This window comes from Helianthus annuus, chromosome 8 (genome assembly GCF_002127325.2).
Source record: "Helianthus annuus cultivar XRQ/B chromosome 8, HanXRQr2.0-SUNRISE, whole genome shotgun sequence".
NCBI classification, from domain to species: domain Eukaryota; kingdom Viridiplantae; phylum Streptophyta; class Magnoliopsida; order Asterales; family Asteraceae; genus Helianthus; species Helianthus annuus.
The window spans coordinates 34,049,567-34,075,863 of NC_035440.2; the positions used below are offsets into that span (position 1 = coordinate 34,049,567).

Consider the following 26,297-nt stretch of genomic DNA (forward strand, 5'->3'; position numbering starts at 1 on the left):
TCTATGTTTTACGTTTCGCTTTAATTTCTTCGCATTAACACTGCAACTTCAGTGTCGGTGGTCGCTGACATCAGTGTTCGCATTAGTGCACGCCCCCGCCGCAACGCGGGGTGTGTTTAATACTAGTTTTTCTTTAAATAAGAAAAATAAAATTGTCCCAATACTAAAAGTCTAAAACAGATAAATTGACCGTCAACCAAACCGACTCTCAACCCGATTCAGCTTTCAAACTAAAAAATTGTTTCCGGAAAAAGTTTGCCCAAATTGCCAGTTAGAAGGTACTATGTTCTCTGAGATGGAAGTGCGACCATCACTGGCTGTCACCTTAAACGAAAGTGATTGTCCAATCAACACCTCATCTGACTGTCAGTTTTGGCCCTAGTTTCTTTTAAGACTCATCCAGTCGGTGTTAGAATCCTTAACCCAAGCCTGAGTGATATCCCCCGCACCCGCAACATTGGTGATCAAAACCAAGTTGTAATAGCGGAAACCAGTTATATATGGTGAATCGTATCCCTCCTTGTTTACGACATGGCACCCTAAAAAAGAAAATTCACCCCTCCTTGTTTACGACATGGCACCCTAAAAAAGAAAATGTTAAAACGTAAGTCATGTGCATAAATATATTTATGTAAGGTATCATATTTTATGAGGTAATAAAATATTTAATAGAAATAGAGTATGTCATATGCATAAATATTTAGTAGAATTAGAATAACATGTAGATTTTTTTTACAAATCATCATAAGCAAGAAAAAATATCTTTAGAAATCGTAATACATGGTTAGTGATATTATTGCTATTGATAAATTATTATAATAGATAACTTTACAAAAATTAAATCAAAATCTCTATAAACAAAATTTAATAGAATTACAGACTGTTTGTCAACTTTTGAATGGTTAAATGCTGAACCAGTAAAAGGTTTGAACCATTAAGAGTCAATATGTTCAGAGGCAAATTACTAACCAATTCAGATTAGATGTCTTAACCACTTAGACTCAGTATAATGCTTAACCATTCAGAGACAAATGTCTAAACCATTCAGACATCTGCTCGCAAAACAAACAGTCTGAACCATTAAGTGCTGAACCAGTAAGGGGTAATCATTAAGATCCTCATTAGAGCTAAACAAACAACCCTTTTAGTGTAACATGCTAAACACTTAGTTAAAAAAATAATTATGTATAATTTGCTAGAAAAAAAAATTAGACTGGGTCCACCTTTTTAAGGCTTCTTGTATTATAAAGGTAAACAATAATAATAATAATAATAATAATAATAATAATAATAATAATAATAATAATAATAATAATAATAATAATAAACAAACTCTTTTGCTAAGATAAATGGTGTATTAATCTTTTGTGTCAATCTAACAAACAAGATAGTATCTGAAAAAAAAAACCATAAGTTTTAACAACTTTTGACACCTAAATATTCATCCCTTAATAATCTTCCACTTGCAAGAATTTAAACCTATGAAATATAATGCGAAATGTTAAAGAAAACGAACCGGCAATAAGAGACGAGGACGAGGCCAGCGCGGTACTCCGCAATCTTGAGACACATAGGCATGGAAAGGTCGAAATGGGCGCGAGGGGGGTTGCACCATCCACCATTATTGTTGAAATAAAAGGTTTTTTTATTATAATTCATAATTCAAACATATTGTTTATTGGGCTTAGTTTATATTGTTAATTGGGCTTAGTTTGTTATTAATATGTTTAAGTTGTTATCGGGCTGTTAGAAAGTTTGTTATGAGTCCAGGGGCTAAAGTGAACTATTCGTGAAGATCAATGGGCTTAATGGAACTTATGCTCATATCAGCTATATAATAGAAGAGAGAGAAGGAGATCTCAGTTGTTCGAGATATTTCTTAGGGTTTTCTCATTGTTCTCTCTGTACTTGTTCACCAGTGTTCATAGATCTCTGTGTTGAGATCATTTCTGTATTAGAGATCGTGTTGATCTCTGTGTTTGTATCCTTTATTTTGTTCGTACTTTGGTTTGTATTCAACAGATTTCTTCAATCTGTTGAATCTGTACTTTGTATTGTTAAGATCTCATAATTTTGAGATCTAGGGTTTCTGGTTGGGATTTTCTGGGTTGGCTAAGCAATAAAGTTTTTGTCACCTGTTTTGTCACTATTTCTGGTGTATTTGAGTATTTCTGGTGTTCAAGGTTTAGATCTATACCGTTTTACATGGTATCAGAGCATCTCAGGCTCTGGATTATAGATCTAAGTCTTCCGCTGTCAAAGTTTGTTATATTTTTCACTGATTGTGATCTGTTTTTTTTGCAGATCTGTAGTTCTTTGATTGATCTTGGGAGTGTGGCGGTGTAGATCTTGGTGTATATCTTCTCGATCTTGTTTTGTGAAGGCTGTGTTGGTCTTTGAAACCCTAGAAGGCTTTAGAGCAAACTGACCAGTTTATATTGTCTTCTTTGTATGATCTGTAACTCTAGAAGGTTACAGTTTATATATTAGCTTGGATCGCAAAGTTGTAAGATTGTTCTTGACCCTCTCTCTTATTTTTCTGCATCATATCAGTTGTGTCTAGGCATCTTGTTTACCGGGCTAGAAGGACCGGCACTTGATCGAGTATGTCTCTGTGTTGTTGTTGTTGTCTAGTTGTGTCTTGCATTTTTCCTTGTTTGCAACTGTATTATGCTTGTCCAGGCACCTATAGAGTGATGACCCTGGAATCTGGCCTCTGATACAGTCTTGTTGTTGTCTATATTGTATCTGGTTGGTTATTTGTTTGTTGTGTTGTTTGATTCTCTATTTGTGAATCTGTATTGTGTCACACCCCGAAATATCAGAGCTGGCGTGACTGGACTGGTATCTTCATTGCACAGCGGAAGCAAATAAAAAGCTAAGACTTCTAGGAAATGAACGCCGCTAAGTACTTGAATTCCCATGGGTTCTCTTATTCCAACCGTTCCATAGTTTTGAAAAAAAATGCCACCTGAGAAAGAACATGCGAAAAAGTCAACATAAAGTTGAGCGAGTTCATAGTTTGTTTTGAAAAGATTTAAAATAAATCTTTTTGATAACCGGTTTAAAAGTTGTGGAGAAAACATAATAGAATCATTTTTCTCGATATATCATATGAAAACTGTGAGTCTAGCCCACGAAAATCTTTGTGCATTGCACGAGAGAGAATGGGCCGAGCCCAAAAAAAGTCTTTGTAAGCAGGACCAACACGTCCTCTTACTTGTACATAAGTTAAAACCGTTACCCAAGTTTGTAAATCCATGTAGTATGAGTTTGCGTCAAATGAATATTAAAAACATATGAACGTAAAATGTTGTAAGTTGGTATGTAAAGCGTCTATGAACATGTTGATCATTAATGTTTCGCGAGGACATTAATATATGCGACGACATAGGAGGTACTCAACCCGCGTAGGCAATTTAAGTGTCGAACTCTCGACGATGGACACAACAGCACTCTAGTGGTCATCCCTGGACCGTGAGTGGGGCTCGCCCGTACCCATTAGATCTAACCTTTGTTCCTTGGTCCTCAAAAGGATTAATGGCACCTCAGTTACAGCCTATGCTCACATGATCTAATAGTTCATTCCATAACTTAATCATACCTAAGTTTGACATGTATTTCCCCCCCGAACGTTGTAAACCGAAAAGTTGAAAGAAAAGGGGGACATGATCTCACTGAGTTGTCTCGTTTTTCGTACGCAGGCCAACCCAGTCCCGTTGTTGTAACTAGGACATTCTCGTCACTAGCCATGAAAATCATGCACGTTTTGTAGAAGCGGTATGTTTAGTATAATTTGTTCATAAACTTTTCGAGTTCGTTGAAATTCATTTGCAACATAGTTTATAAATATGTGTTTTCGTTCATCGAAATAGTGTTTTCTTTTTTCAAAAACTTGCATGTCTTTCCACCCCTGAAAACATTTATAACAATGTAAAACAGTAAAAAGTAGGGGTTATGAACTCACCTCGATATCCTTATGCAAGATAAACTGACTTGAATCATAAGCTTGCTATGTGTATGCTAGCAAAATCAAATGCCCAAAATAATTTCTGACCTACACGTGTCCTAACTCATATAAGACACTATGGTCTAAATATGTGTCTACCCGACAAGTCGTTCACCAAACTTGCTTTGACCGAATGAGATGTTTTCGTTTTGGAAAAACGTTTAACTTAACGACCCGTTGGCGACTATTACCCATGTTATCATTATATATATTTACACACAATATATATAATAAACATACAAGTTCCATCAATGTTGGAATCACATCTCGTAACCTCGTTTGAAAATCTGTGTCGACACACTTCTAAATCGTTTAATAAATATATATTTATATAAAATAATATATATTTATTTTTAGGATAGTAATATACTTTCGTCATAGATGCGAAAATCTACCAGGTACCTATATTTATTTTTCAAATAAATATATTTTTATTACAATTTATTGTAATAGTGAAAATAATATATTTTTGTATTATTACACTAATAATAAAATTGTTCATCGAAACACCATCATATATGTATATATAAAATTTATAATTTATATATATACACACCTACTTGTGGGAAAACCCCAAAGATACATGTTTAAATCCATAAACATATATTCCAACAAATTTCATCTAGTACCCCTTAAGTATGTATGTATAAAATATAAATACTCGTGTCATTATTCCAATATTAAATATTATAACTTTTTTTACGTACACATTGCATTCTATAGATCATCACCTCCTTATTATAAAATACCAAAACTAGTAGTTTTATTAATAAAAATACTCCTGTAATCCCTTATAAGAAATATATTATAAATTTTATTTATCAAACTTCTCATAATTTGTTTTCCAACATTATAACATTAGCATTTTATTATTCTAATAACAACCGATACACCTTTTTCACCCAAAAAGATCATGCAAATAAACTTACTTTAAGTGTTTAGAACCAAAAGTACTTAAGCTGCATGTCTCTTTATATTTTAAATATACTCATTTTTAAACTATTAACTTGCAAATATTGAAACTAAAAAGTAGGTTATGAAAACGAGCTCATAACAAGTTTTAGTTTACTGATTTATAAAACTCTTTGCGAAGACATCTCACACTTTGGTGGACCAACATGCTCTTTTATAAAATTTTAAACAATAAGAGAGGGTTAGAATGGTATTCATACCACAAGCAACTAAGGAAAAGGTGGATGAAAAAAATGAAGATCAATCTTGAACTCGAATCCTTGACAACCTTGATTCTTAGGGGAGGAGGGGTGGTTTCTAGTGATAGATTTCTGTCACTCCCACTATCCAATCAAATCATGCCATGTCATCACTCAATATTCTATCACTAGTGATAGAAATGTAGGGGTGGTATCACTAGTGATAAAAAAAAGCCAACTTCAATTAAATATGCAATATTCTTTCATTGATTTCTGGAAAAAAGCCAACTTCAATTAAATATGCAATATTCTTTCATTGATTTCTGGAAAGTGTACAGGTGTCAAACATACAACATTTGTCAAACATACAACATTTGTCAACATTTGAAGTTTCACGCGTTATGGGAAAAACGCGTTGATAATATAACGAGTTATACTTAGGTCGACGGCGGTGTTCCGTTTTTGTTTAACGAGTGATGGGGGTGGTATAACGGACCACCCCGTGTGTAAGGCTGGCAAATCGTGTCTTAACATGTTTAACAGGTTTCTGACGGCGCGCACAACATACGTTTCAAACATGATTACGACTCGTTTAACTACTTTCTACCTCATTTTTATAAAACAGTTTTATGTTTTATGTATAAATATGAATAAATGATAGATCCGAACATTGTAATTTTAATTATTTAAAAAATTAAAAAAGTCAAAGGGTGTATTTTTCAGTCAAACAGGTCTAATCGTGTCTTAACAGGTACCCAATTGCCAGCCCTACCCGTGTGCCCTTAGGATGTTTGGATACACTTGAAAATATTAGAACTCAAAGACTTAATTTTAGTGGGTTTTGGGTGGTGGATCCGTGAGATGCTATGGAGGCATGAGATGTATACATTTCAAAAATGCACAATGAGGATAAGGGTGTTTGTTTATAGAATGATGTAGTGGTTTCAGGTGGTTACCATATACACTTGGAGTATGACTAGATAGTTATAACTTATAATAATTGAATAGAGTTAGGTGAACACCTTGATGGGATAATTCGACTACGGGAAACCGATGGGTATCCTAGGTACTCTAGAGCCTGAAGGGGAATGTTGCTAGGCATGGTCTTTGTATTAAAATAACACATCACAAGAATGCAAGTTGAGTGTAAAGTTGGCTAAGATGATTAGGATTTTTTTTTGACTTTCCTTCCCCTATTCCATTCGACAGTCATAGGGAATGGATGTTTTTTTTTGAACGGCAAATCACTTTATATATATATAAAGAGCCAGTTAGAAACTGGGAAACAAAACAGGAAAAACAAAAAACGACAAAAACACAAAGACAATTACATCAGTCCTACGGTATCAAAAATTAACCAATTCCATCTGGATTCCAAACCGATACCAAACCCCCCATTGATATTGATTGGGATAAAGTTCATTGATCCCGGTTAATCTCCATCTCCTCACGAACCAATTTTTTCACGTGATTCTCAAATCCATCCACACCTATCCCCAGACAGGCCCCAAAATCCAAATTACAAGAGACTTCTTCCTCAAAATTAAGGCGAACATGCTCTTCCCCCGCAATTTCTTCCGACGCCTCCCTGTGTATACTACAACTTGAAACTGTCACACCCCCAAAATCCCACCTGCGGAGTACTACCGCTTGGAGGCGTGACTGACCAGGATCCAGCCACCAATCATACTGAACAAGCGTATAAGTAATTATAAAAGTTTAACCAATATGATTGGTGTTCCAAAACAAATAAGTTTAAGTTGCAAGCGGAAGCATAAGTTTAAAGTTATAACATAAGTTCCAAAAGTTTCAAGCTTAACATAGTCTTGTAGCAATCCCTGTCCCACAACGATCCTCCTCCATGCAAGCTCCCACTGAGTACCTATGGTCCTGCAAAGCATGTAGTAACGAGTCAACAACTAGTTGAGTGAGTTCACGGGTGGGCGTTTGTTTTAGTTATTCCGAAAACAGTTTCCTTTAACTGGCATCCTGCCGTGGGGGTTACCCCATAGTTTAAAAACGTGACATGTTCGTTCCCAATTACTCCGGCATACCAGCCGTGGGGGCTACCCCATGTTAGTTATCAGGCATTTCGGCCGTGGGGGCTACCCCATGCGTACACTAGACTCGTTACCATATCGACTGCTGACTGTAGTCATGTTTATGTGCCCTGAAAACATCAATGTCTATCATCATTGACGTGCCCCAGATCCATTAGTTCACGCCCGTCCTCTGCGGCACGGTGTGAGGCTTGTCAGACCTAAATAGCGCTATCTAACTAATGACCCGCTCGCCATTGGCCCGGCGATTAGTCGATACAAAAAAGGAGGGACTTCGTGATAGAGTTTTAGTCTAGTACGTTTATCCGTCCATCCGGACGAGGAATCACATTCCTGAACCACTGACGTCCTACCCAAGGAGGACGAGGAATCCACGTTCCTTAACCCCGTTCCCAACCCAGGGAATCCCATGCTTTGTAGAGGGTGTGAACTCACCTTGGTTTGCTCGGCAGTTAATCACAGAAAGTCAATCAAGTCGCAAGTAGTCAATAACGTCCTAACACGGATATCACGTATAATCAGATTCGAACCAAGTAGTGCACAAATGTGCAACACGTATGGCAAACACGGGTAATAATCATGGCAACACGTTTAACATACACAGTTCACAGTTATCATTCAAACACAGCCCAAAGTCTAAGTGTAAGGCCCAAACAGTTGGGCTCGTGATAACAGACCCAAATAACATATCAACAGTAGCACAGAAGTCCATAAATTCGGCCCACTAACTTAGGCCCAAAGTGTGGTCTCGAGTCGCAACCGGACTCGCAAGCATGGTCTCGAGTCATGCTGTGTGTTGATCTCAGGTGGTTGCGAGTCGCAACCGGTGTCGCAACCGTGGTTTCGGCTTGTCATGCTGAGGTCTCGAGTCGCAACGGGACTCGTAACCTGTGGTCTCGGCTTGTCCTGTTATGGTTGCGAGTCGCAACCGCGTGGTCTCGAGTCATCACGCTGTGGTTGCGAGTCGCAACCGGGTGATTGCGAGTCGGTAGCAGTCGTTTTCATGTTCACGTGTTGATGCAGATATGGTCAGCCAAATTGTACAATATAATCAGGCCCAAATCAGGAAATAACCAATAGCATTCCACTAACAGTTTTCCTAATCAGGCTATTAGTCAAAGATGGATCAAAATCACAAGGGTTTTCAATCTTCAACTATCATTCAAAGTGTTCTTCAAATATTCAAACACATTCATCACATATTCAACCTTATTCTAACACATTTTGCATCAATCATAAGCATAATCATGGTTAACAATCTCATTTATCTAACATAACACTATAGGCTCGGTTCTATACTAGGCCGAATATATGACATATGTAACTCGGTTTCATGTTCATCAACATAAATAGTTCAACCTCATTCAAACACAAAACACCAAAATCCATCATGCTATATATATGTCCGAAGTCAAGACCCTTTAGCCGATTATCAACATTATACACATTAGAACATCATACACATCAAGAATCATCATGTAAATCCTAACACTAAGCATCATCTCATGCATACATCCATTCAAGCACAAACACAACAAATATAAGTCAAAACATCATGGATACTAACCGGTTTGGTGAGGTGTGTGTGAAGCTTCTAGCCGATTCGAGTGTGAGCCGATCCAAACTTCAAAGGTCCGAAAATGATGAAGTGTTTGTGTTCTAGAGTTTAAGTGAGAGAGAAGTAGGAGAGTGTGTGTGTTGTGATGTTCAACAAAGTGGTAACAAATAACTAAGGGTGGTTTATATAGGCTAGTTCAAGTGTGTGCACCCTTAGTGGGTTTCGAGTGGGTTTACGGCCCAAAGGCCCAACCGGCCAAAGGTTCTCGGCCCAAGGCCCAAAACCGATTACTAGACACTCGAGACCTCATGGTCTCGAGTCGGGTTCCTTGTTCTCGGTCGGGTTCTCGGCTCGCATATAACACGTATAAATAAATATATATACAATGCACACATACAAAACACATAAAAGTTCACGTTTATCATTAAGTTCAATTGGTTAACTAATCACGTAACGTACAAGCAAGTCACATCACGACACAACGAAAGGTTCTAGATTTCGAGTTGTCACATCATCCCCAAGTTGAAAGAAATTTCGTCCCGAAATTTGATGGCACTCACTGAGGAAGCTAGTCAAGTTGCGTGGTTTTCCCGGTTATCCTGGGGTGTCACATCCACCCCCCGTTGATCTGGAATTTCGTCCCGAAATTCCGTAGCTTCAGCCTCAGTAGCGTTTGTACTGTTCTCAAATAGTTGGGGATACTTTTGTTTCATCCGATCTTCGCGCTCCCAGGTAAACTCTGGGCCGCGACGTGAGTTCCAACGAACTCGAACAAGAGGTATTCTAGTGCTCTTGAGGACCTTAACATCCCGGTCCGTGATCTCGACAGGTTCTTCGACGAATTTCAACTGTTCGTCGATCGTGAGTTCCTTCAGAGGAACCACGTGCGTCTCATCTGACAGACACTTCTTCAGATTTGACACATGGAAAACGTTGTGAACTGCACCGAGTTCTGCTGGTAATTTCAGTCTGTAGGCCACTTTGCCTATTTTCTCAAGGATTTCGAAAGGTCCAACGTATCGTGGGTTGAGTTTGCCGCGTTTACCAAAACGAACCACGCCCTTCCAGGGTGAAACTTTGAGTAATACTCGCTCCCCAACCTGGAGCTCAAGTGGTTTCCTGCCCTTATCGGCGTAGGCTTTCTGACGGTCACGAGCGGCCGCCATGCGTTGTCGTATTTGAGCAATCCGCTCAGTAGTGTCTACCACATGTTCTGGACCAGTGATTTGACTATCCCCCACCTCTGCCCAACAGAGGGGTGACCGGCATTTACGTCCGTACAATGCCTCAAACGGAGCAGCTTTAATGCTGGTGTGGTAGCTGTTATTATACGAGAATTCCACGAGTGGCAGATGCCTTTCCCAGCTGTTGCCAAAGTCGATTACACAAGCGCGAAGCATGTCTTCTAGGGTCTGAATAGTACGCTCGGACTGCCCGTCCGTCTGTGGGTGATACGCTGTGCTCATATCAAGACGTGAGCCAAAAGACTTGTGCATTGCCTGCCACAGTTCCGAAGTAAAACGTGCATCTCGATCAGAGATGATAGAGGTGGGCACCCCGTGCCTCGAAACAACTTCCTTGAGGTATATCTCCGCCAGAGTGGAGAATTTATCTGTTTCTTTGATTGCCAAGAAGTGTGCGGATTTCGTGAGTCGATCCACGATCACCCAGATAGTATCGTTTCCGCGCTGTGATCTAGGTAGGCCAGTAACGAAATCCATGGAAATTTGCTCCCATTTCCATTGTGGTATCTCTGGTTGCTGAAGTAGGCCTGAGGGTTTCTGATATTCCGTCTTGACTCGCGCACAAGTCAAACACTTGCTGACATAAGTTGCTATGTGGGCCTTCATGCTAGGCCACCAATACGTGGTTTTAATATCGTGGTACATCTTGTCCGAACCAGGGTGTACCGAGTAGCGAGATTTGTGCGCTTCATCCATCACAAGTTCTCGTAAGTCGCCATAGTGCGGGACCCAAATGCGTCCTGTTACATAATAAGCACCGTCTTCCTTCTGTTCTAAGCGTTGCCTTGACCCGCGTAGGGCTTCGGCTCTAATGTTCTCTGGTTTCAGTGCTTCTATCTGAGCAGCTCGTATTTGCGAAGGTAGACTAGAATGGATCGTGAGTTGTAGAGCTCTTACGCGCTTAGGCGTAGTGTCCTTCCGACTGAGGGCGTCTGCCACAACATTGGCCTTGCCCGGGTGATACCTGATAGAGCACTCGTAATCATTCAGCAGCTCGACCCATCGTCGCTGTCGCATATTCAGTTCCTTCTGCTTGAATATGTGTTCTAAACTTCTGTGGTCGGTGTAGATGGCGCACTTGGTTCCGTATAGGTAATGCCGCCATAGTTTAAGTGCGAAAACAACAGCTCCCAGCTCTAAATCATGTGTCGTGTAGTTCTTCTCGTGAACTTTGAGTTGTCGTGAGGCGTAAGCTATGACTTTATCTCGTTGCATCAATACACAACCAAGACCTTGAATTGATGCATCACAGTAGACCACAAAATCTTCTGTGCCCTCTGGCAGTGAAAGGATAGGTGCACTACAAAGTCTATCCTTTAGGTGCTGAAAAGCCAACTCTTGTGCATTTCCCCAATGATAAACAACGCCTTTCTGCGTTAGCAAGGTGAGAGGCTGCGCGATCTTAGAAAAATCCTTGATGAATCTCCTGTAGTAACCTGCCAATCCCAAGAATTGGCGAATTTCCTTTGGTGTGCGAGGCGCAGGCCAGTTCTTAATAGATTCCACTTTGGATGGATCAACGTGAATCCCATCCTTGTTCACCACATGCCCTAGGAAATGGACTTCACGAAGCCAGAAGTCGCATTTCGAGAATTTCGCGTAAAGTTGTTCCTTCCGAAGGAGTTCCAGGATAAGTCGTAGATGCTGTTCGTGCTCTTCTTTGCTCTTAGAATAGATCAGGATGTCGTCGATAAAGACTATAACAAACTTATCCAGGTACGGCTTGCACACTCGATTCATCAAATCCATAAAAACTGCCGGTGCGTTCGTCAGCCCAAACGGCATGACCAGAAACTCATAGTGTCCATAACGAGTTCTAAAGGCTGTCTTAGAGACATCCTCTTCTCGGACTCTCAACTGGTGATATCCCGATCTCAGATCAATCTTTGAATAGTAGCTCGACCCCTGCAACTGGTCGAACAAGTCGTCAATACGCGGTAGAGGATAACGATTCTTTACAGTCACCTTGTTGAGTTCGCGATAGTCGATACACATTCTGAAGGTACCATCCTTCTTCTTCACAAAAAGTACTGGAGCTCCCCAAGGCGATGAGCTAGGACGAATAAAACCCTTATCCAAGAGTTCTTGTAGTTGCGTGGAGAGTTCTTCCAACTCTGATGGTGCTAAACGATAAGGTGCACGGGCTACAGGCGCAGCTCCAGGAGCTAGATCAATCTGAAACTCGACTTGGCGATGGGGCGGAAGACCAGGTAATTCCTTAGGGAATACCTCAGGATAGTCGCGTACAACGGGAAAATCTTCTAGCTTCTTCTCCTTTTCTGTGGTATCAGTAACTAGAGCCAAAATCGCAGTGTGGCCCTTTCGTAAGCATTTCTGGGCCTTAAGAAGAGAGATGATGTTCTCAACAGCACTTCTCTTATCGCCACGAATCATGAGAGGTTCACTACCTAATCCAGGAATACGAACGATCTTCTCGTTGCAAAGAATCTCTGCTCGGTGTCGGGATAACCAATCCATCCCAATGACAACGTCGAAACTACTCAAGACAATAGGAATAAGATCAATAGAGAAGGTCTGGTTAGCGAGAATAAGCTGGCAACCCTTGACTACGTGTGAGGCTTCCAAACTCTTACCATTAGCTAGCTCTACGGTGTGCTTGTCGCTCAGGGGTGTAGGTATACGCTTAAGCATCTTACTAACTTCTAGTGACACATAGCTAGTATCGGCACCCGAATCAAATAAGACTGTAACATAAAAGTCGTCGAGAAGGAACTTACCCGTCACCACGTTGGGATCATTCCTTGCTTCACCTTGACCAATCACGAACACACGCCCCCTAGCACCATTGTTGTTGTTCCCATTGTTACCATTCCCCTGATTGTTGTTGTTGTTCTGATTCAGTTGAGGACAATCCTTCTTGAAGTGACCTTCAGCTCCACACTGAAAGCATCCTTTGTTGTTACCCTGCTGCTGTCGCTGGTTCTGCTGAGGTTGCTGACGATTCTGATTGACGGGGTATGCGCTTCTGCAATCCTTTGCAACATGGCCAGGCTTGTTGCATCGATGACAGTTGCCCCTGGTGCATGGCCCACTGTGATGTAGGTTGCAACGATTGCACTTGGGGTGATTTCCTTTGTACCCACCATGACTTTGACCACCAGACGACTGCTGACTGGGGCTCTTGTGATCGTCCGTCTTTCTCTGCTGAGACTGAGATTGCACAGAAGTTGAACCCCTGCTTGAAGTTCCATCCCATTTCCGTTTATCCCCACTAGAAGTACCAGAAGTAGTTGCAGCACCTATTCGCTTCGGTAACTTGTTCTGCTCCACCGCCTGATCAGTGAGACGGTGAGCCAACTGTACGACCTGTTGGATAGTAGTCAAGTTCGCTGAAGTCACATGACTTTGGATCTCTGGCACCAAGCCCTTGAGATAGAGTTCAATTCGCTTATATGGAGGGTCCACCATAGTAGGACACAACAAGGCAAGCTCATGCGATCTCTTAGTGTATGCTTCAATCTCTGACCCCGACATTTTGAGATTGTAGAACTCATCTTCCAGTTTGTGAATGTCGTCACGACTGCAGTATTCCTCCCTGATCATTTCCTTGAAAGTTTCCCATGGGGTGGCGTTGGCAGCAACCAACCCTAACATTTGCACTTGGGCATTCCACCACGTGAGGGCCAAACCCTCGAGAGTACCAGTAGCATACTTCACCCTGCGCGCTTCAGGGCATTCACACATTTCGAACACAGATTCCAGCTTCTCAAACCAGTGTAGGAGACCTACTGCTCCTTCAGTGCCGCTAAAAGTTGTGGGTCGACAGTCCATAAAGGTCTTAAAAGTGCACACCGGTGCCTGAGCATACTGACCTAAGGTAGGTGAAAGAAAAGACAGAGTTTAACACAAAGGTTGGTTCACGAGAGTAGGATCCAAATGATCCTAGAACAATTTCGGACTGCAGGATATACCTCCCGCGTGTGCAGCTGCAAGCGCTGCGGCAACTCGCTCGTTGATCAAAGCCGTCAACTGGGCTTGTGTCATGTTAACGCGTCCAGACATGGTTCTTCATAATAAGAGTAATACGTGTGAGAGAGGTTCGCGAAAGTATGATAGTAGGACAGAGTAAGCACACACGTGTTCAAACAACAGTAGTTATACTAATCAAGCATACCACGAGCAATGTACTATGTAACTAACAAGTAGGCAATATACATACACCATATTACCTAGAACGTCGAGCCTTGCATGAGGAGCGAAGTGTCGTTGTGGACCGTTGAGCACTAAACCGGTTATAGTCTGGTTTTAACAAAAACGTTTCTCCTTTATTAAAACCAAGTTCACTATAACCAATGGCTCTGATACCAATTTGTCACACCCCCAAAATCCCACCTGCGGAGTACTACCGCTTGGAGGCGTGACTGACCAGGATCCAGCCACCAATCATACTGAACAAGCGTATAAGTAATTATAAAAGTTTAACCAATATGATTGGTGTTCCAAAACAAATAAGTTTAAGTTGCAAGCGGAAGCATAAGTTTAAAGTTATAACATAAGTTCCAAAAGTTTCAAGCTTAACATAGTCTTGTAGCAATCCCTGTCCCACAACGATCCTCCTCCATGCAAGCTCCCACTGAGTACCTATGGTCCTGCAAAGCATGTAGTAACGAGTCAACAACTAGTTGAGTGAGTTCACGGGTGGGCGTTTGTTTTAGTTATTCCGAAAACAGTTTCCTTTAACTGGCATCCTGCCGTGGGGGTTACCCCATAGTTTAAAAACGTGACATGTTCGTTCCCAATTACTCCGGCATACCAGCCGTGGGGGCTACCCCATGTTAGTTATCAGGCATTTCGGCCGTGGGGGCTACCCCATGCGTACACTAGACTCGTTACCATATCGACTGCTGACTGTAGTCATGTTTATGTGCCCTGAAAACATCAATGTCTATCATCATTGACGTGCCCCAGATCCATTAGTTCACGCCCGTCCTCTGCGGCACGGTGTGAGGCTTGTCAGACCTAAATAGCGCTATCTAACTAATGACCCGCTCGCCATTGGCCCGGCGATTAGTCGATACAAAAAAGGAGGGACTTCGTGATAGAGTTTTAGTCTAGTACGTTTATCCGTCCATCCGGACGAGGAATCACATTCCTGAACCACTGACGTCCTACCCAAGGAGGACGAGGAATCCACGTTCCTTAACCCCGTTCCCAACCCAGGGAATCCCATGCTTTGTAGAGGGTGTGAACTCACCTTGGTTTGCTCGGCAGTTAATCACAGAAAGTCAATCAAGTCGCAAGTAGTCAATAACGTCCTAACACGGATATCACGTATAATCAGATTCGAACCAAGTAGTGCACAAATGTGCAACACGTATGGCAAACACGGGTAATAATCATGGCAACACGTTTAACATACACAGTTCACAGTTATCATTCAAACACAGCCCAAAGTCTAAGTGTAAGGCCCAAACAGTTGGGCTCGTGATAACAGACCCAAATAACATATCAACAGTAGCACAGAAGTCCATAAATTCGGCCCACTAACTTAGGCCCAAAGTGTGGTCTCGAGTCGCAACCGGACTCGCAAGCATGGTCTCGAGTCATGCTGTGTGTTGATCTCAGGTGGTTGCGAGTCGCAACCGGTGTCGCAACCGTGGTTTCGGCTTGTCATGCTGAGGTCTCGAGTCGCAACGGGACTCGTAACCTGTGGTCTCGGCTTGTCCTGTTATGGTTGCGAGTCGCAACCGCGTGGTCTCGAGTCATCACGCTGTGGTTGCGAGTCGCAACCGGGTGATTGCGAGTCGGTAGCAGTCGTTTTCATGTTCACGTGTTGATGCAGATATGGTCAGCCAAATTGTACAATATAATCAGGCCCAAATCAGGAAATAACCAATAGCATTCCACTAACAGTTTTCCTAATCAGGCTATTAGTCAAAGATGGATCAAAATCACAAGGGTTTTCAATCTTCAACTATCATTCAAAGTGTTCTTCAAATATTCAAACACATTCATCACATATTCAACCTTATTCTAACACATTTTGCATCAATCATAAGCATAATCATGGTTAACAATCTCATTTATCTAACATAACACTATAGGCTCGGTTCTATACTAGGCCGAATATATGACATATGTAACTCGGTTTCATGTTCATCAACATAAATAGTTCAACCTCATTCAAACACAAAACACCAAAATCCATCATGCTATATATATGTCCGAAGTCAAGACCCTTTAGCCGATTATCAACATTATACACATTAGAACATCATACACATCAAGAATCATCATGTAAATCCTAACACTAAGCATCATCTCATGCATACATCCATTCAAGCACAAACACAACAAATATAAGTCAAAACATCATGGATACTAACCGGTTTGGTGAGGTGTGTGTGAAGCTTCTAGCCGATTCGAGTGTGAGCCGATCCAAACTTCAAAGGTCCGAAAATGATGAAGTGTTTGTGTTCTAGAGTTTAAGTGAGAGAGAAGTAGGAGAGTGTGTGTGTTGTGATGTTCAACAAAGTGGTAACAAATAACTAAGGGTGGTTTATATAGGCTAGTTCAAGTGTGTGCACCCTTAGTGGGTTTCGAGTGGGTTTACGGCCCAAAGGCCCAACCGGCCAAAGGTTCTCGGCCCAAGGCCCAAAACCGATTACTAGACACTCGAGACCTCATGGTCTCGAGTCGGGTTCCTTGTTCTCGGTCGGGTTCTCGGCTCGCATATAACACGTATAAATAAATATATATACAATGCACACATACAAAACACATAAAAGTTCACGTTTATCATTAAGTTCAATTGGTTAACTAATCACGTAACGTACAAGCAAGTCACATCACGACACAACGAAAGGTTCTAGATTTCGAGTTGTCACATCATCCCCAAGTTGAAAGAAATTTCGTCCCGAAATTTGATGGCACTCACTGAGGAAGCTAGTCAAGTTGCGTGGTTTTCCCGGTTATCCTGGGGTGTCACAGAAACAGTTTCCCTCATCCTGTAGACCTCCTCCTCCAAACGGAAGATCTCCTCGAGGTTGAATGGGTCCGAAGTGTTTGTAATCTCCGGCTCCTGATTTAGATCAGGGATAATTAAGTTTTGGGCCTTTTTCTTGGGTTTTTTGCCACGTTTGGGCCTGCATGTGATGTAACTGGGCCTAGTATTGTTTGGGCCATTATGTGAAGCTGAGGCCCCTGAAGTAGAATTAACCAAGTTGGGCCCAGTCTTAGGTTCTTTTAAAACATTTGTTGTATAGTTCCCATGTGGGTCCCACCTTCCCCATCATTACATTTTTTTTCCAAATCCTTGGAACTGTCTCCCGCCACATTTATGCTCCCAATTCCTTGATTCCCATGCAAAGTATGCATGTATCCCCTAGACACGTGATGTTGTCCCCCTACCCTACATGCGCCGCCAGCATCCATACCCCCATGCACGTTTAGAGCCTCTTCCCCTTCCCCATGCACCGAATCCCGTGACAAATTCACCACCCTTTTGACTTCCTTCGGTCACGGTTCATTTTCCGGCGAGGCAACACCATTGAACTCCGGAGAAACATCGCAATCATTCCGATTACCGTCTTCCGCGCTAATTTCACCCTCTTCGACCTCTACATCCCCACCATTCACCGACTCCACCGAGCCCGCCGGGCGACATTTCGGTGATGATGACAGAGTGGAAACAAACTGTGGCGTCCAAACGTCACCGTCTTCATATACACACGCAGGGAATCTATCTTCCTTCCACACAATTTCGATTTCTTCGTCAATATGCTTGCCCAAATCAGAGAGGACATAGCAGCATCCATAAGAAACATCTTGTGCAGACCATGAAAGTGATGACTTTTGGACCACTCTTCCAAACATTGCACCAATCTTGTCAAGAAAACCATCGTCACGCAGGTGGAGAGGCACACCTTCCACCTTTAGACGAACCAGACGATCCATTTGCACATAATGTCCATCCCATATAGCCGCTGCTACAATCATCTCTCCCCAGTCAGGAATCGTCCGTTCAATGAAACCTAGTGCGTCACCATGCTCCTTGAAAGTGATCAAGAATTTTAGGCCACCAACGTAGCATATCAGGAGCTTGGCCAAGCCACTGACATTCATCACTGACCTGAGCACACTTGCCGACTTAACATCGTTAACTTCAATTAGTACAGACCTCCCAAGACAGTGTTTAGGGTACATGGCCAACTTCCCCTCCACAATGATGGTCTTCTTGGTCATTTCCTTCTGCCCGGTTCCCCCACCCAAAACACTGCTGAACGTCATCCCCTTCTCAACACACCGGGACTGAAACTGCACCGGCGGTTTTGCCGGTGGCGCATAATTTTTCGCAGCCTGATCCTGGGCCTCCACATTGTTTTGAGCTTCAAACCTTTTGTGATTCTTGTCATACCTCGCCACTGAAACGTTCAACTTTGCCTCGTAGATCTTGATCGTATTCATCCCTTTCAACATCTCGTTCACATTTTGAACCCCCTCGATCCTCACGAAGCCGAAAAAGTTCCCTCTAGCATCCCGTTTTTTGGCCACATAGCTATCCTTAACCTTCCCATGGGGCTGAAAGGCCATCCACAACGAGTGCGATACACCCCCAGGCAAGTTTGTGACAAAGAAAGTTGTAACAGGAGCACCACTGTCCTCGACACCATAGTTTTTTCTATTACCCCCCCTGAACATCTTCTTGGTGGATTTGTTTTCCACCCACTTGTTACCATTGCATCAGTGATTGATACCACTAGTTGGATACAAGTGCTTCAAACAGATTTAACTTTGCTTTTATGTTAAACTCGATCTACTGATAGGGAATGGATGTTACACCAAGGTTGCTTGTTTTATTATTATTATTTCCATGCATGTGTGTATGTCTTTTTAATATAATAGTACAATAAAAAAGAAAAGAAAAAAAAGAAGTTTGCAATTATAATGGAATTCTCGTGAGGGTACAGTAGGTTGAACAAAATACAAGGCATTGTTGCATCTTACATGGAGACATGTAAGTTTCTTGACACTTGCAACGCAGGAGTAGTCAAACCTTGAACAACATTGAAAACGAGATGTATAGAATGGGTTTAATGAGTTTTCATGTTTATTAATTATATGTACTTCTAATGATCAACTCTTATAAGCAACACCCCAATAATGATATATACCATATATGTGTGCCCGTCAACATATGTACATATTTTTTTTACACTAAACGTATAAAAGTGCCATGAATTTTAAAGTTCTAGTCACATTGGAAACATATCAGTGTATTTTTTTTGTGTACCGAATAGTCCACCAACGCTCGTTATATATATATATATATATATTTTATCGCTACAAGATAAGACGATACCAAACGACATCAAATGCGAACCCATGAATTTACTCGAACATTGCTAGACTTTGTGGACCCAATCAATACATAATTGATGCTAAATGCACGTAATCAAGTATATAATGCGTGATTACGTTGTACGGATTAACTTGTAAATTTGCTGGTTGTCACATATTGTCTGATTGTTGTGTTGTTTGATTCTCTGATTGTGAATCTTTGTTTGCTATTCTTGTTTGTTTTAGTTTGAAATCATGACTGATACTGATCCTAATGCTAATGCTAGTACATCTCAGACTTTAATAAGTAAGTAAGATGTTGGAGATCCATTATATCTTCATCCTAGTGATTCAAGTGCTTTGACTATTGTTATTGTTAAATTGAAGGGTACTGAAAACTACTCTGTCTGGTCTAGTTCTATGAAATTGGCTTTAGAAGCCAAGAATAAATTTGGGTTTGTTAATGGTAAATGTGAAAGATCCACTGAGGATCATGTGCTTGCTAGTCAGTGGGATAGGTGTAACTCTGTGGTGTTAACATGGCTTTTGAATTCTGTATCTGAGGAACTTTTCTTGGGTCAAGTATTTTCTACTCATGCTCCAGAGGTTTGGGATGACTTAAAGGAAACCTATGACAAGATAGATGGTTCTGTGGTTTATGATTTGTATAAAAAAATAAACTGTATTTCTCAAAAATGGTTCAACTGTGGCTGACTATTATAATAGACTGACCACTATGTGGAAACAGTTTGATGCTATGCTCAAACTGCCCACATGTTCTTGTAAAGCAGCTAAAGACTATAATGATTTTTCAATGTTAATCAAGCTAATGCAAATTCTTATGGGATTAGATGATGTTTATCAACCAGTAAGAACTAATTTGTTAACCAGAGAAGTATTTCCATCTGTCAAGGTTGCCTTTGCTGTGGCTTCTAGGGAGGAATCACATAAGCTGGCTAGTAGTGGATCAAAAGGTCAGAGTGTATCTTTTGTATCTAAGTCTAATCAGTCTTTTGAGTCAAAGAAGAAAGTATCTAATAAAAGAGGACCTAATCCAAGTTTAAAATGTGCACATTGTAATATGATTGGTCATACTGTTGATAGATGCTTTGAGATAATTGGTTATCCTCCAGGTTTTAAGAAAAGATCTAACACTATATCTGGTAAAACTACATTAACTAATAAGTCAAATGCTACTGTTGGGTCTTCTGCTAGTGTGTCTACTTCTGGTTTACCTTTTACATCTGACCAGATAGCAAAGTTGTTAAGTTTGGTTGGTGAAAAGTCTGGTGTGGAGTCAACAAGTGTAGGAGGTGAGTCCTGTACTGTTAATAATTGTGTTAGTTGTTCTAGTTCTATGTTTTTTGGAGGTTTTTTTAGTTGGATTGTTGACTCTGGGGCAAGTCAACACATGGTAAATAGTGATAAAGATATGTTTAATATTGTTGATGTTTCTGAATTTGATCTTAAAGTTGGTCACCCAAATGGTACTAATGTTAAAGTTATGAAAATTGGTAATATCAAGTTAATGGATAATATCATTTTAAAAGATGTGTTTTATGTCCCAGGTTATCATGTGAATTTGTTGTCGGTTCATAGATTAGCTAAAGACAATAATATAGATGTTGTGTTTAATGAGGACAGTTGTATATTACAGGATTCTAAATCAAGGAGAATCCTGGTGACTGGTAGTCAAGATAGTGGTCTATATTTTGTTGGTAAACATGGTAATTCTGTGAATATGTGTTTTAATAGTTTTGTTAAGTCAAGTTTGTGGCATAGCAGATTAGGTCACCCATCTGATCAAGTGCTAGCTGTGTTAAAAGAGAGTTTTGATGTTAAAAGTATTGAACATGGTCCTTGTGATGTTTGTCATAGGGCCAAACAAGTTAGGGTACCTTTTCCATTAAGTGAACATAAAACTAAGTCTATTGGGGAGTTAATTCATCTAGATTTGTGGGGTCCATATAAAGTTACCAGTTATGAAGGGTTTAAATATTTTTTTAACTATTGTTGATGATTTTTCTAGAACTATTTGGTGTTACTTGTTGTCAAGTAAAACTGAAGTGTTTGAAAATGTGGTTAACTTTTATGAACTCGTTTTAACTCAGTTTGAGAAAAAAAAAACATTAGAAGTGATAATGGAACAAAGTTTGTGAATAATCAAATGAGTTTATTTTGTAAAAACAAAGGTATTCTACATCAAACATCTTGTTCCTATACACCACAATAGAATGGTGTGGTGGAGAGGAAACATAGACATCTCTTGAACACAGCTAGAGCTTTAATGTTTCAAAGTAATTTGCCTCTTAAGTATTGGTTTGATTGCATTTTAACTGCTGTTTACTTAATTAACAGGTACCCTCTTCAGTGTTAGGTGGTAGAAGTCCTTATGAAATTGTGTATGGTTTTAAGCCCTCTTTAATCCATCTAAGGAACTTTGGATGTCTTTGTTTTAGTACTGCTTTATTTGAATTTGATAAGTTTGCTTATCATGCTGATAAGTGTGTTCTTATTGGATATTCTAATGTAACAAAAAGGATATAAATTGCTATGTTTGGACAATAGAAAAGTATTTTTTTTCTAGAGTTGTGAAGTTTTATGAGAATGTATATCCTTTTAAATCTAATCTGGTTAATAGTCAAGAGTTGTTTGATAAAACTGATCTAAATCATGTAAACTTTTTTGATTATACTGAAACAATGTTGTCTGAAGCTGCTATAGTTCCCAATGATGAAGAGGGTACAAATGGTGCTTAAGATCACTGCAGTGATGATCAGCAGCCATTGTCACCCTCTACATCTGCCACTGCTCCAAATGTTGAGAATATTCAACATGAAAGTCGGCAGTTGGGTAGTAGTTATCAGGGTAATAGTGGCGAGGCAGAGGACACTGTAGGATCACATGATGAGACCAACCTATCTGAGGGACAATCTGTTAGGAGATCTTCTAGAAAAGTGTATTTTCCAAAAAGATTTGATGAGTTTATAGTTGAAGGAAAAGTCAAGTATGGCATTGAAAAAGTTGTTAACTATGTTAATTTGTCTATTGATAACTTCTATTTGATTGCTTCTTTGAATAAATCTATTGAGCCTAGTACATATAATGAGGCTGTTAAAGACCCTAGATGGATAGAAGCTATGAATAGTGAGATAGAGGCTCTTTATAGGAATAACACTTGGGAGATTGTAGATTTGCCAAAAGGCAGAAAACCCATAGGGTGTAAATGGGTATATAAAATAAAATACAAGGCAAATGGTGAAGTAGAGAGGTATAAGGCTAGGCTAGTTGCTAAGGGTTTAACCAAAGGGAAGGTGTTGATTTTGGGGAAGCATTTGCACCTGTTGTTAAGATGGTTACTGTTAGAGTTGTATTAAAACTTGTTGTGAATAATGATTGGCCATTATATCAGCTTGATATAAATAATGCGTTTCTGTATGGTTCATTGTCTGAAGATGTTTATATGTCATTACCTCAAGGATACTTTGATAATGAGAAAAATAAAGTATGCAAACTTATTAAGTCTCTTTATGGACTTAAACAAGCCCCTAGGAAGTGGAATGAGAAATTAACATCTGTGTTACTTGACATGGGATTTGTTCAAAGTTTGTGTGATCATTCTTTATTTGTTTTGAGTAAAAATGATGTGTTGATTGTTTTATTGGTCTATGTTGATGATATTGTGAATACTGGAAATAGTTCTTTCGAAATCACAAGAGTTAAAAGATGTTTAAGTGAAAGTTTTCAAATAAAAGACTTAGGTTTACTTAAGTATTTTCTTGGTATAGAAGTTTTATATTCCGATGGGTCTATATGTTTGTCCCAAAGGAAGTATTGTCTTGAACTTCTCAATGAGTTTGGGTACCTAGGGTGCAAACCTGTAGGTACACCAATCGAACAGTCTCATGTTGTCACAAGAAAACCTAACAAAGATAATTTTTTTTTTTGGAAAATGTGAATGGGTTTCAAAAGCTAATTGGTAAGTTGATATACTTATCTTTAACTCGCCCAGATATAAGTTATGCTGTTCAATTCTTGAGTCAATACATGCACAAACCATGTCAGTCACACTTAGATATTGCTTTAAGATTATTAAGATACTTAAAGCAATGTCCAGGTAGAGGTGTTATGTTTAGGAAAACAGGTAATCTTGATTTGTCAGGATTTGTTGATTCGGATTGGGCAAAGTATACTATGACTAGAAAGTCTGTTACTGGTTTTGGAGTGTTTCTTGGAGATACTCTTGTATCCTGGAAAAGCAAGAAACAAGGGGTTGTTTCAAGATCTATTGCTGAGGCTGAGTACAGGGCAATGTGCTCAGCCACTTGTGAGGTAATGTGGATTAAAAACATTTTGTTAGAGTTAAAAGTAAGTTGTACTTTGCCTATTAAATTGTTCTGTGATACCAAATCTGCTATTTCTATTTCGTTAAACCCTGTTTTCCATGAAAGAACAAAACACTTCGAGTTAGACTTGCATTTTTTGAGAGAAAAAATTGCAAGTGGCATTATTGACCCACAAAAAATTGCTACTGATGATCAGTTAGCAGACATTTTTACTAAAGGTTTGAGTGTTGCTCAACACAATGTGTTGTGCGAAAAGTTGGGGTTGTTTGATATGTTTGCAGTATGAATTATGGGGGGATGTTGAAATAAAAGGTTTTTTATTATAATTCATAATTCAAACATATTGTTAATTGGGCTTAGTTTATATTGTTAATTGGGCTTAGTTTGTTATTAATCTGTTTAAGTTGTTATTGGGCTGTTATAAAGTTTGTTATGAGTCCAGGGGCTAAAGTGAACTATTCGTGAAGATCAAGGGGCTTAATGGAACTTATACTCATATCAGCTATATAATAGAAGAGAGAGAAGGAGATCTCAGTTGTTCGAGATATTTCTTAGGGTTTTCTCATTGTTCTCTCTATACTTGTTCACCAGTGTTCATAGATCTCTGTGTTGAGATCATTTCTGTATTAGAGATCGTGTTGATCTCTGTGTTTGTATCCTTTATTTTGTTCGTACTTTAGTTTGTATTCAACAGATTTCTTCAATCTGTTGAATCTGTACTTTGTATTGATAAGATCTCATAATTTTGAGATCTAGGGTTTCTGGTTGGGATTTTCTAGGTTGGCTAAGCAATAAAGTTTTTGTCACCTGTTTTGTCACTATTTCTGGTGTATCTGAGTATTTCTGGTGTTCAAGGTTTAGATCTATACCGTTTTACAATTATCAGTAGGTTGTTCAAAGTTTGGCAGGCAGAAATTGGTGGCGGTGATGAAAATAGAAGGGCTGCCGGGGTGGCACCATTTAGGATCATCCACACACTTGAGCTCGAAACAAGCACCGCAGGTCAGCCCATTGTTGAACAGCACCGTGCTTAGCGCCGCCGTATTCACGCCGTACCCTTGGCTGTACAGGTTACCGTACCCACATGCTCCACCTGAAATCACAACCCAAGAAAATTGAATGTAAAAACTGAAACACACTTTAAGAGATCATGTCACTTTATGTGTTTTTAATGGCAAACACACAACCACTAAAATATACTTTTAGAAATTCATCTACTTCTCACTTTGTGGGACTTAAACTCGTACCACTTTGGTCAATACAAACATTTAGTGCCCCGTTTAGAAAAAAAGAGTGTTATATTTATAAAAAAAAAAATCCTGATCGACCCCTTAGAAGTTTGGTTAACCCCTGATTGTCTACATGAAATACAATCATGGGTCTAAGAAAACACCAAAGGGCAATATGTAACATAATGGGTATCAAGGTGTGTAATAAATGTATTTTTCCCTCAACGCTCATGGTGGATATTCGTTTAAACTTAAAAGTAGTTTTCGAGGGTGTTTAAGTTAGCCGCCTAAAAAAAAGAATGCATGGAAACGAACCCATGGTGCCGGAGGCATCCTTGCCACCATAGAAGGTGGCGTGGGCGGTTTCCCACGGCCCTCCGGTGTAACCTCCGGGAACAAGAGCATTGGCTGACGTCAGAACCGCTGTTAATATGAGAATGTAGCACAAAGCCATTGTCGAAGTAGAAACAAAGCAGGAAACTGGAAAGTGTGAGGAGAATGAAGAATGTGAAGGGGTACTTATTGAGGAAATTAGGGAATCTTTCAGTTAATTTTTTATTTTATACGTTACGATTACAAATGATAATGATATACATTAACTCAATTATCCATTAAACAAAATGCTTATATATAGTTTTAGTAAGTGGTAATTACGTAACTAATTTCAAGCATTTATAACTAACTATAAAAGTGATTGAATACAATTGAGGAAGACATAGAAACGGTAGGAAAACAATTTTTTTTAATTAAATACTATTTAAAAAAAAAAAACTAGAATAGAAACATATAAGTTTAGAATGAAGGAAGGGAGTACTAATTATCTTCTCATTAGTAGTTCCAGTTAGTATTTTTTAGTGCAAAATAGTGTATTGTTTATTTAGTAAATGTATTGTATTGAGTAGAGATGAACGAGGATAGAAAATGGATTAGAATAAAAAAAGTAGAGCATATAAAGTAAGAGTTGAATTAAAAGTATAAACTTTTATAGTAGTGCTAAATAATTTGAACATGTCATGCTTCAATAATAATAATTTGATTCGCTCATATCATATTAAGCAATCCTAATCAAGACATTTTTTTTGTGCATCATATGACTTCAATTGGTTTATTTGTTGTTACTCGTATTACTTCTGGCTTGTTAAAAGTTTTCAAGCTCCAGTGCTTTGCCACTGAATCATCTCTCTGATATTAAGCTAAACTATTAAGCTCCAATGCAGGTATCTTTTCTCTTCCATTGTTATATAATCATCTTTGTCCATGAAGATTGCAGAATATCTATGTTCTAAATTTCTCCACGCATATTTTGGACATTTTGTTTTTCGGGTTTTTGTAGGTTCATATTACCTGTTTGCCCATTGTCTTTGATGTTACTAATTTACCTTAGAGAGGACAATTTGAAC

The 26,297-nt window shown here is 39.6% G+C and overlaps 1 pseudogene; it reads right to left on the reverse strand.

Moving 5' to 3' along the window:
• Positions 1-225: 225 nt before the first annotated feature.
• LOC110871009 lies at positions 226-25,360 on the reverse strand (annotated as a pseudogene).
• Positions 25,361-26,297: the final 937 nt, after the last annotated feature.